This window comes from Bos javanicus, chromosome 1 (assembly GCF_032452875.1).
Source record: "Bos javanicus breed banteng chromosome 1, ARS-OSU_banteng_1.0, whole genome shotgun sequence".
Classification (NCBI taxonomy): domain Eukaryota; kingdom Metazoa; phylum Chordata; class Mammalia; order Artiodactyla; family Bovidae; genus Bos; species Bos javanicus.
The window spans coordinates 153,706,056-153,718,899 of NC_083868.1; positions in this window are offsets into that span (position 1 = coordinate 153,706,056).

The window sequence follows — 12,844 nt, forward strand, 5'->3', positions numbered from 1 at the left end:
TGACCACCTTTGACCAATAACTGGCTCTCTGTTGCTTATGGAAACATACACATAGACACACGCAGAGACACACACACACACACACACACATATACACACACACATACACACACACACATACACACACACACATACACACACCCATACACACACACATACACACACACACATACACACACACACATACACACACCCATACACACACACATACACACACACACACACATACACACACATACACACACGCACACACACACATATGCGCGCGCACACACACACACACGCACGCACACACACACACATACACACACACACAGACACATACACACACACACACACACACACACACACACACACCCCCAGAGGGGTCAGGGAGGTAATAGAACAAAAGCATAAGATCCCACAGTCTTAAGAGGATACATCTGATTTAAACACAAGCAATGAAATCTTGATTAGGTGAGATCCTATATCCTTATAGGATCTCCATCCCATGGATGGAGCCTAGGCGCCTCCGTCCATGGGGTCACAAAGAGTCGGACACGACTGAGTGACTTCACTTCCTCACTTTATATCCTTATATGTGCCCAGACAGAAAGACTCATAGACTTTAATCAGTAGCTTCTGTGAAAGGAATGTTCTTGTTGTTTTTGAGTTACAGAGTACTGTACATTTTATTTTTAGAAAACACGTGTGTTAAAACTTGGTATTAATTGAATCATTGAGGCATAATTTACTTCTAATAAAGTGCACAGACTTAAAGTATCATGTTTGATGAGGTGGCGAATGTGTCCACCTGTTCTCCAGCACACACTCGTCATGTGGATATCCCCCTCACCCAGTACAGGCCCATCCCGCCTCTTGACAGACAGCACACCCCTGCTTCTTCCCCTCACCCCCTCCTATGCATGCACTGCCCTGACTTCTGTCCCTGTGACTATAAGGGCTGCAGGTTTTAGAATTTTATGTAAATGGAATTCTACAGTGTATATTCTTTTGCATCATTCACATAATGGTTTTGAGATTTATCTGCATTATTTATGTAATTTATTTATGATTTATGTAGGTTTATCTACATTCCTGAAGCTCCTTTTAAATTAGAGTAGTAATCCATACCTCAATTTGTTCACTCATCTGTGATGCACACTCGGGTGCTTTCAGTCTGGGGCTGTTATGAACAAAGCTGCCGTGCACGTCCACGTACATTTCTTTCTTTATCTCTGCCAGCACTGGTCTCTGCTGCTGCACACGGGTTTTGCTCTAGTGTGGCGCGTGGACTTCTCTTCGCAGTGGCTTCCCTTCTTGTGAAACACGGGCTCCAGGCACGCACGGGTCTCAGTACGTGTGTATGTGGGCTCAGTACTTGGGACTCCTGGGCTTAGTTGTTCCTCAGCATGTGGAGTCTTCCCAGACCAGGAATCAAACCTGCATGCCCCGCCTTGGCAGGCGGTTCTGAACCACTGGGCCACCTGGGAAGTCTCCACACATTTATTGAGGTAGATACATGGTTTCATTTCTCTGGGATACATACCCAGAAGTCCAATGACTAAATCATGGGATAGGGAAACATTTAACTATATAATAAGCTACCAAATTACTTTCCAAAGCAGCTGCGGCATTTTACTTGCTGGCTGTCAGTGTCTAAGAGTTGCCGTTTCTCTGCATCCTTATCAGCATTTGGAATTGTCTATCTTTTTTCTTTTACCAGTTCTAGTGAGGGTATGGGGCTTCCCAGGTGGCACAATGGTAAAGAACCCACCTGCCAAAGCAGGAGACACAAGAGATGCAGGTTCCATCCCTGGGTCAGGAAGATCCCCTGGAGTAGGAAATGGCAACTGACTCCAAAATTCTTGCCTGGAAAATTCGATGGACAGAGGAGCCTGGCGGGCTGCAGTCCCTGGGGTCGCAAAGAGTTGGACACGACTGAGCAGGGGTTATTCTTTGCTGCGGTGCTCTGGCTTCTGGTAATCGGCCTTCTCTGGTTGGGGAGCACAGGCTCCAGAGCGTGGGCTCAGTGCTTGTGTTGTAACCACGCGTTCAGGAAACAAACTCACTCAGAAAGACAATGCAGATAGTTGAGTGCAGTTTATCACACTGGTGGGCCCAAGGCAGAGTCTCCTCTTAGCCAAGGACCCCGACCCGTTTTTGTGAAAACCTTATATACCCTAAGTGCACTTGCCCAAACCCACCTCCCCGAATTCCTTGAAACTAGTCTGGACAAGGTAAAAGAGAGATATGCTCAAAGTTAACCCATGATTCATGTGTCACAAGACTAGATAAACAGTGGACATTTATCAATAGGCCTGTGGTCATATCCCATAAACATCATGGAATTTACCACTGTGTTCTGTTACAGAGATAATTAGCATGTTCTTTTAGGCAACGGAGAGTCCAAGTCCAAGTCCTGAGGCTCTTCTATCCGGGGCTCTGGTTTTCCCTTGGTAGGCCGCTTCTGTAGACACAGGGCCCAAAGTTCAGAGTCCACTGGGAGGGGGACCATGTGTGTAGCCTAATGTTTGCAGCCTGGCCTAAGAGGGAGTCCAGCTCTGTCTGTTTCCTCCTTCAGCTGTGGCTCACGGGCTGAGTTGCCCCACAGCAGGCGGAATCTTCCCCGACCAGCGATCGAACCCTCGTCTCCTGAGTTGACAGGAGGACTCTTAGCCATTGGCTCAGCAGGGAAGTCCTATATATTTTTAACATGTAAGCTGCTTTTCCATCCCAATGTAGATTGAGTGGCTCCGTCATGCAGAGGTGTAGTCCGGGGTGTTTGGTGTTTGGGCTGGTGTTCTGAATGTATGCAGGCGGGGGTGGGTGAGCGGGGCTGACCTGGAATTGCCCAGACGAACGGCGTGCGCTGTTGCATGCTTCCTGCTGAACGCCTGGTGCTGAGAGTACTCAGAGAGTCCACCAGGGCGCAGGCTTCCTGCCTGGCCGTCTGAAACGCTGTGGTCTCATCCCTTCACCTTTCGCTCCCTCCTCTAAATCCTGCAAGTACCGGAGGAGAGGACCCAGGCTTTGAGGCAGAACCTGGTGATGGCGGTCTGGGCGGAGCCTTCCTGCAGGGCTGCAGGCCAGCCCTGGGCCGCCAGTGGCTCTTTCTGCAGGGCCACAGGAGTGTGGGAGTGAGTGGGGGTATGTTTAAACTCTGCTCTACAGCAAGCTGGTGTTGGTGAGGTTGTATGTCCTGGTTAATTGAGTCCCTTGGACAGGAAGGAGATCCAACCAGTCTGTCCTAAAGGAAATCAGTCCTGAATATTCATTGGAAGGACTGATGCTGAAGCTGAAACTCCAATACTTTGGCCACCTGATGCGAAGAGCTGACTCATTTGAAAAGACCCTGATGCTGGGAAAGATTGAAGGTGGGAGGAGAAGGGGACGACAGAGGATGAGACGGTTGGATGGCATCACCAACTCAATGGACATGAGTTTGAGTAAGCTCCGGGAGTTGGTGATGGACAGGGAGGCCTGGCGTGCTGCAGTCCATGGGGTCGCAAAGAATCGGACATGACTGAGCGACTGAACTGAACAGATAGCAAACCATCCTTGGTAAGATTGTAAGTCCTGGTTAATTGCTTTAGTTACTTTACTCCTGCTTATTAAAGTACTCACTGCTTTTATTTAGAAAGGAAGAATGGTCCAAAGAAAGGGAGAATGCAGAACCTGAAGTCAAAGTCTTGGGTTGGAATATCAACTCTTTCACTTGCCCCATGTGTACCCACAAATAATAATCAAGTGACACTCAGGGTTGTTGGGAGCATCAAGTAAGAGCACTCTGTGAACTGTGTAACTCAAATGATATTTGAAGTATCTTTCCTTCGGTAGCCCCCGAAGTTGCTGATATTCAGATCTGAGTCATTACCTAAATAGGCTCTGTTGAAATCAAGTGCATAATGGCTTATCGTTGCTTAGGGATTCACTCTCTTTAAAAGCTCATCAGCAAACGTTTGCTTGCTGAATGATTCCCCTGTAGCCTTGAAATACATTAAAATTTATTCTACAGAAGGATAGTTTCTAAAGACCTAGGTCATTGTCCGTTTGTCATTTGTTAAGGGTCAATGCTTTTGCTGAGGAAGTAACTAAGGAGATAAAGGACTGGAAATTGTGTACCATTATTTATGACATGTAAATAAAAAACCAAAACCTTTCCCCAAAGGCTACAGAAATACATTACTTCAAGTATTATAAAATACACGATTCCATCTTTCCCTGGTATGAGCTAATTTCAATAAATATTTTGTTGATAACCATTTTTCCTCAACTATAATAGTGATGCAAACTCATAATAGAAAACTTGGAAATACATGTTTAAGGTTGAGACAGAAATCCACTCATCTACAATCTTTCACTCCAGGGGGAACTTTTAACATTTTAATGAATATTTTCCAATCATTTGTATACATGTATGTCTATATTTTTAAAAAATTTATAAACTATCTTTATATAATTTTGTATGTTGCTTTTTCCCCAGTTAATAGCATAAACAAATGCTGAGGTCAATGAATATTCTCAGAAAAAAATAATTTTGAATTCTTCCTGATGTTTTATCCAAGCTTACCATATCTAAAAATATTTATGTATTTTTCCAAATTTTTCTTAAGTTTACAAATTAAATTTTATCTACTTAAATTTGTAAATGTTAGATTTGAGTTGCTGAAAGAATTCTGAATTCTGTATAGGGGAAGGAAAGTAAAATACATCCACTCAGGCACACACATGAATTTGAAAGGTATGCCACGCGTTCCCAAAGGCTTCCCCGATGGCTCAGTTGGTAAAGAATCCACCTGCAATGCAGGAGACCCGGTTCAATTCCTGGGTTGGGAAGATCCGCTGAAGAAGGGAAAGGCAACCCACTCCAGTATTCTGGCCTGGAGAATTCCACGGACTGTATATTCCATGGGGTTGCAAAGAGTCGGACACGACTGAGCGACTTTGACTTCACTTCATTCTCAACAGGGATGATAGTGCCCCAAAGGAGTAAAAATTGATTTTGTTGGTGAAAAACCTACCCTTTTTATGGATAAAGCATAGATTATGTTATGTATAGAGATATACAATGTAACTGTAGTATTAAAATTCATGAGAGAGGGGGCAATTAGGGGAAAAATTGTCTAAAAAGGTTTATAGAGGGGTAATAATATAAAGGAGATCAGCCCTGGGTGTTCTTTGGAAGGACTGATGCTAAAGCTGAAACTCCAGTACTTTGGCCACCTCATGCAAAGACTTGACTCATTGGAAAAGACTCTGATGCTGGGAGGGATTGTGGGCAGGAGGAGAAGGGGACGACAGAGGATGAGATGGCTGGATGGCATCACCGACTCGATGGACGTGAGTTTGAGTGAACTCCGGGAGATGGTGATGGACAGGGAGGCCTGGTGTGCTGCGATTCATGGGGTCGCAAAGACTGAACTGAACTGAACTGAATAATGAAAAAATAGGTGCAGAAACACTGTTAGGGGGGCAACTTTGAAAATAGGCTGAGATAATCAATCTAGTAGAGAATTGAATTCTGCAGACAATTCGATTACTTTAAACCTAAGCTCAGATCAAAGAAATCAGTTTCCTTTCTAACGTAAAGAGTCTTCTGATGTAGTACTGTAAGTTTTACCTGGTTTTAGGCTGTCATTTCTTTTTGAGCACAGGATGCAGAGGACAGAAAACGTGCAAGTTAAATTAAGGTTGAAATTCCGTGTTTCAGTTATGTTACATAGCATCACTATGCTATGAAGCTAATCACTGTCAAAGAGAAAACTCATTTCTTCCACCTTAAAAAACCCGGAATTAATCACTTACCACTTAAAAGAAAATATCAGTTTTTTCTTTGCATTTTAATTTGACAAACTTCAGTGGTTTTCCAAGAGTACGAATTTTCTCATACACAAGTCTAATAATTGAAAAGACATCATTACCACAAGAACAAAAATGATAGCAAGATATGTTGACTTAGGATTTTTTTATAACAGCCTTTTTAAAATATAATTCAATATGATAAAATTTACTCCATAATGTACTCTCATGACTCAATAACAAAAAGTTCAATGACTCCATCCACTCAAACTTCTTACAGCAAAATACAGAAATTGAATGACTGTGGCTGCCGTTTTCTCCTGAGGAAGACCCTATTCCTATTGTTTAACAGACTGGGTGTTATGCCCGTGTGGTCAGCTCACTGTCTGACTTTGCAGGGAAAATATATTGGTGTGGATGCGCTGTGGTTACTATAGAGATGTCCTGCCTTCATCAATCATCCTTCCTGCTCATCTCAACTCCAGCCCCAGAAATGGGTGTGTCAATAGGTTTTATTGGATTTTACAAAAAAATAAATAAATAAAATGAGTTAGCAGGTCTTGTTAGCTTTTCATTTGACACCTTTATTTAGGCAAATTATTGCATGTGGTCACCTAATTGTTAGTCACGGCAGGACTAAAATGACAAAACTTGCTTGAAGTATATTTTACTAGAAGCTATTAAGTTTCAGGTTTCAGCCTCCAACAGCATTTTGCAGAACAGGCATGGCACACTTCTAGTACATCAGAACTAGTCTGTAGCAAAACTGACTTCACTTCCAGATGGAGGTAACTTTTATTTAGTCCTTTTACTGAACACGTGGTGATAGCAAATGAATGAATAAGTCCAAAAGGAAATGCAAAGTGTAAGGAGTAGTTCTTGCTTTAAGGAGTTAAGAGTCTAATTGGTCGATTTCTCTTACCTGTAGAGAAATTAGGCTAGTCCCACTAATAAGACTTTATTTTGGCAGAGGCTATAAAAAGAAATATAATTTAAAATGGGACTATGACAGGAAAGGGGGAAAGTCAGAAATAACTTAAGGTTATTTGTTATTACTGGTAATTTACATCATTATAGAAGTCCAAGCTAATGTAATAAGAAAAAAGACACACACACATATATATATATATATATAAAACAATTTTAACAATAGAAATGTACCTATACTTGAATATGGAAATCAGTCCTGAATATACATTGGAAGGACTGATGCTGAAACTGAAACTCCAGTACTTTGGCCACCTGATGCGAAGAGCTGACTCATTTGAAAAGACCTTGATGCTGGAAAAGATTGAAGGTGGGAGGAGAAGGGGACGACAGAGGATGAGATAGTTGGATGGCATCACCAACTCAATGGACATGAGTTTGGGTGGACTCTGGGAGTTGGTGATGGACAGGGAGGCCTGACGTGCTGCGGTTCATGGGGTCACAAAGAGTTGGAAATGACTGAGTGACTGAACTGAACTGAACTTGAACATGGATAGAAAAATTATCTGAGAGAATACATGCTAGACTACGAAGAGTGGTTGTTTTGAGAAGTGGATCCACGAAGGGAGAGGAGGTCGACCTTTATTTATTTTCCTCTCTGTGTTCCAGGATAGATTGAATTGTCTATTTTACCACAAATATACATTAAACGGTTGCATTTTAAGTTAAAAAAGTTAAGGAATTGACAAAATCATGAAAAAAGACTTACCACAAGCCAGAAGGAAAGAGAAACTAAATCAGATATCAGAACAGAAGTCACATCAGAAGATTATTAAGAGCTGGAGGATGGAGTCACAGGTTTGGAGAGCTGGTGAGGTGAGAATATGAAGTGGTGGATAAAACAGACTCATGGAGAGAGCGGCTGGGGAACCAGCTATGACAGTGAGGTTTTATGAAATGTGGTGTACCCGTGGGATTAGGGTTAGGGTTGGTTAGGGATTAAAAATAAAACAAAACGCTTTTTTTCTTTCCTGGAACCATTTGAAAGTAAGTTGCAAACATCATGACACTTCACCTTTCCATGTTTCAGCGAGCTTATAATCCACATTAACGGTCAAATCGTAGTAATAGCTGTAGGTTTTATATTTCTTACTGTGTGCCTGGCCCTGAGCTGAATGCTTTGCATTCATTAGCTTATTAATCCTTAAAATAACCTTTTGTGGAAGGTTGCTCCTTTTTGTTGAGGAAGACCAAGATGAGATTCAAGCCTATCCCCAGGTGACTTCATATTCCGTGCTTGAATATAAGAGGGGCTATAGTTAAGGGCCAAGATGAGTGAAATAACATTCAGTTTCCACTGAACCTCAGAGGAGGGTCCAATCATAGCAGATCACAGTGGTTTAGAAACATTTCCCAGAAATGAATACCTTTGAACTAGACTGACAGGAAGTGTTCTTTCTTTTACTGTTGTTAGGGAGATATGTCCTGACAGCACTGACATTTGTAAATCCATTTTCCCTTTTTATTTCCAAAAGTAAAATTAACTGTATATAAACACTTACTTTTCATTGGCTTTTCCTTATACATAACTGCAATGTCATACCCTCAAATAAAGGGTATTACAACATATATGAAATTTTTCTTACTTTGATGGCATGAAGTATTTCCATGGTGGAAAATAATAGATTACTGTAAAAGAAATTTCTGTGAGTAGCTGTATGGAGGATTTTTAAATCATAGCTGTCATAGCAGGGCTATCTCTAATGTATATAGAGATGCTTGTGTGTGTGCAAATATATCATCCAGAATGCACAAGATCAAAAGTGTGAAGCTAAACACAGTTCATAACTGAACAAAACAAGAGTAAGGTTGTGCTAAAACAACTTTGCTCTTTATATCTCCCATTGCAGCAACATTTAAAGAAGGATTATTTGCGAAAATTTGAGTCAGAAGTGAGGAATGAGTAATGCGGTGCTTTGGACTTCATGAATGTCTTACTGCTGGAGGGACGTTATCTAGCGTTTTTCAGCAAGGCAATGGGTTACGGCCTCATTCTTAGATTCCTAACCAGCTTATTTGGAAAAAGTTGACTATAATTTGAACAACCAAGGTATTGGCGTCATCTGAATCTAGCACTGAGTTTTCTTTAAATGTTCTAATTTAATGAATAATTGCTTTAGTCTCATTTTTACCTCGGTGGGAATGATTTCTGGGGGCTGAATGTTACAATAACCTTCAAATAGATCAACAGCTTTTTTAGAAAATAAAAAACAAGGTTAGATTGTCTCATTCAAAGTCAAAATACACATGAAAATGTATTAGTGTCTTGACATCTTAACTTTCTTTGTGGATTTAAAACCTCTATCATGATGAAAAGGTCAATGAAAAACATTCATGAGACCCATGATGGGGATGGATTTCATGCCTCTTAATTTGCACATTCCAGTGGGATTTGGAAGTCTCTAAATTTCATTCCTCTGTATATTCCGTACCCTCACTCACAGATTTCTCCCATTGAGTGTAACATTTTTTGACTCCTATTGTGAATGAGCCAGAAACTTTTCTAAAAGACCTAGGATAGGCTTGAGGGTCCCTATTTTAAACCAGTAGGGCCATGCTATTTTTAGCTCCTCAGCCACTTTTTATGGAGCATCAACTGTGGTTCCAACACTGAAATTGGAAAAGTGAGCACAGCTTATCTATTCCTCCCCCCATATAACTCTTAGATCTTACGAATGAACCTTGTTTTTCCATTTGACAGACGCAGGCTCTAGTACAGCGGTCCTGGCATACACTGAACAACAGAAGGAACAGTCAGAACCTTTCTGGAGGGAGCCCACTTTTAAACCACTAAAGACAACAAGTGTTTTCGCCTTGGAGTAAGAGACATGCTCTAAACTGATTAAGGGGGCAAGATTTAATCTGTAACCTGGCTATGCCATTTTGTTGCAGGGAGGGATTAAATACCCAAAGGCATATGTTTTCAGAGTAAGGGTAAAGCAAAAGACAAAGCTTATGAAGGTTAAGATGAAACGGGAGGAGGAATGCACTCTGGCTTTAGGAAGGAACCAGGAATGGGTTAGTGAATCGTCTTTTTCTCTTCCTTATTGGTTCAAACTATGACTCATGTCATCAGTATGGGCTGAGCATGGGGTCAAGAATCTTATCTCAAAGATAAGATTTTTGAAATATACTTTTGGAAAAATCTAAGAAAATTGTCCCTAACTTGCTTCCCTAATCACATTAGGACCCCCTCTTTAAAACAAATACTGAACTTTAATGATAGACCATACATGAAGAAAAATCTATGATTTGGCTAGTTTTTCAATGGTACCAAGGTAAGGAGATGATTGAACTTTTAATAGCAGATGTATTATAGCTTGCTGTCATGGCATCTGGAAGGAAGCTGCTAGAGGGAAGTTATGAGCTGTTGGCCCAATTCTAGTCATCAATTTTGTCAGTAATTTATTCAAAGACATACAGTTATCCCTTTTCTGGTATAAGAATGGTACCCATTACAAAACTGAGACAGGGCTAGTTAACATAACACATAACAGAATTAAGATAGGACTTTGTTACGACAGGCAACAACTCTACAAATAGAACTGTGCAGGAGGAATGCAAATTTCTGGTCTCAGGTTCAAGAACGTATTGTACACTTCACTCAAAGAGTGAAGATGCCCTTAAGAGATCTTAAGAGAAACACAATTCAGAGGGGAGTTATTATGCAGATGAAGGTTCTGAAAAAGTATTTTATATCCTTTCACTTTCTACTCACTCGTTTATTTACTTATGTATGCAATTATCGTATGGCAAGAGTAACACAGAATTCTTGGCCCTCAAAGGCTTACATTCTAATTGGTAATTAGATAATCACTGATAATCACTGGTAATTGCTTAACAAGGTGGTGAAGGGTTAAGGAGAGGGCTGGGCAGGTCTGCAGAAGCAGAGAAGGGAACCACTCTGTGTTTCCTTCTTGGAGGAGCTGAGCTTTCAACTGGATGTTGGGATTAAATAGGAGTTCACGAGAAAGACAGATCAGGCAGAGCAGGGAGAGGGGACAATGTGAAAGAAGACAGGAGGCTGTTTTGAGCATAGAGTGGACGTTAGATGTGGTGGGAGTTCAGCCCCAAAACTCAGGCAGGAGCCCACCTTGAAAGGTCTTTTGTGCTGTTAGAGACTGGGGTCTTGGATTCACACAACTGTCAGTTGGGGTGGGGTGGGGTGGAGAGTGACTAGTAGATGTGTGGGGTTTTCTTTTTTCGTCATTTTATTTATTTTTGGCTGCATGGAGTCTTCACTGTTGTGCAGGCTTTCCCTAGTTGTGGTGAGCAGGGACTGCTCTTCAGTGTGTGGGCTTCTGTTGCAGAGTGCAGGCTGTGGGCTTCAGTAGCCGTGGTGCCTGGGCTCAGTTGCTCCAAGGCATGTGTGACCTTCCCGGAGCAGGGGTCGAACCTGTGTCTCTGCATTGGCAGGCAGATTCTTAACCACTGGATCACCAGGGATGTCCCAGGTTTGTGTTTTCAAAAGATGATTCTGGCCTTTAATATCATGGTTTTGGGGAGGGCAGTTGAGAGCCTGTGAGAAGCAACAGCATAAGGCTAAGATCTGAACTAAGGCCAGGAGTAATAGAGGAAAGGACACAGGAGAAATACTAGGAAGGTACTTAAAAGAATCCTATGACATACAGCCAGAAGTGAGCATGTGTAACCTGGAGGAGATAGTGAACTGGGCAGGTGTCTTCTGATTCCTGAGGGATCCTATGACATACAGCCAAAAGTGAGCATGTGTAACCTGGAGGAGATAGTGAACTGAGCAGGTGTCTTCTGATTCCTGAGGGACTATGGTACCTGGCATTGCTCAAGACGGCAGAACTAGGATCAGTGGGTGGAGGTCGCGAGTGACAGTGGAAGCTATCCAACAGTGGAAAGGGGCTCCTCTTTAGGCAGTGAGTTCTCTGTCCTTGGAGGTATGCAAGTAAAGCCAAGTTACCACCGGTCAGAGATGCTGCAGTAAGGACATCTCCAACTTTGGGAGACAGGTTATTACCATATAATCCCTAATGTTTCTTTGAAGCCTAAAATTCCATGATTCTTTAATCTCAATAAAAAGTCAAGCCATCTAAATGAGCTCCAAGGGACACAGATTTGTATCCTTCCTAAAGGAACTCTTGAAGATCCCCTCCAAAATAGAGAAAGGGAAAACAAATTGGCTTTGAAGCCAAACAAAAACAAACTCAATCCTAGTGCTTTTTAAATCGAAGGCTTTGGGTTTACTCTCGGTATGGAGTGAAGATTTCTTATTCTGGATATCGGAAAATCCTCAAGGACTAGCATCATATATATATCTCATCTCTAGTCCTATTCCCACAGTCCTGAGCTGAATGCCCAACACACAGCTGATGCTCAGCAAGTGTTGATAAAGAAACGGAGTGGGTGACGTTGCACAGCATGCAGATCTGCCTTCGGGATTAAGGACCCATTTCCTCGGTTGCTGGGAGTACGGTCAGCAGACAGCCTGAAACCCTCTTCAGAACCTCGCTTGTCTGGGTGGAGCGGCCTCCGCCAAGGTCATGCCCTCTTTCCGGGGCAGCCACCATCTGGGAGCTGGTCGGTGGGAGGGTGCAGGGCCTGGCCTCCCTGCGTGCCCACCTTGCCAGCTCTGCGGGGCACCTTCAGTCCAGAGCTCCCCGTGGGGCTGGCTGGGGCCTCGATTGTGACTACAAGCTCAGCCCAACCCCTTCCTCTGCCGGGGCCGGTTTCTTTCCTTCCTTTCTACGGGTCTTGGTCCCCATAATACTTCTGATAAACCTCCTGGGCACTAATCTCCATCTCAGAGTCAGTTTATCAGGGTGTCCATCCCAGGGAGTGACTGTCTGAATGTGATTCCATTTAGTTTTTGACAGAATTCTGTAGAACCCAGAACGAAGGTTCCTGGGCTGTCAACAACTTGATAAACTGTGCACTCGGTTTCTTCCCAGTGGGCCTTTGCATTTCGTGTGAGATGATAGGAATAAAGCCTTTTCCATGAATGGACACTGCCAACCACCCTCCACCCCTTCCTCTCCGGTTTTCCTGCGTGTCTCACAGCACTGACTGCTGTCTGATGTGCGCGCCAAGGCCGGGCCTTCTGAGC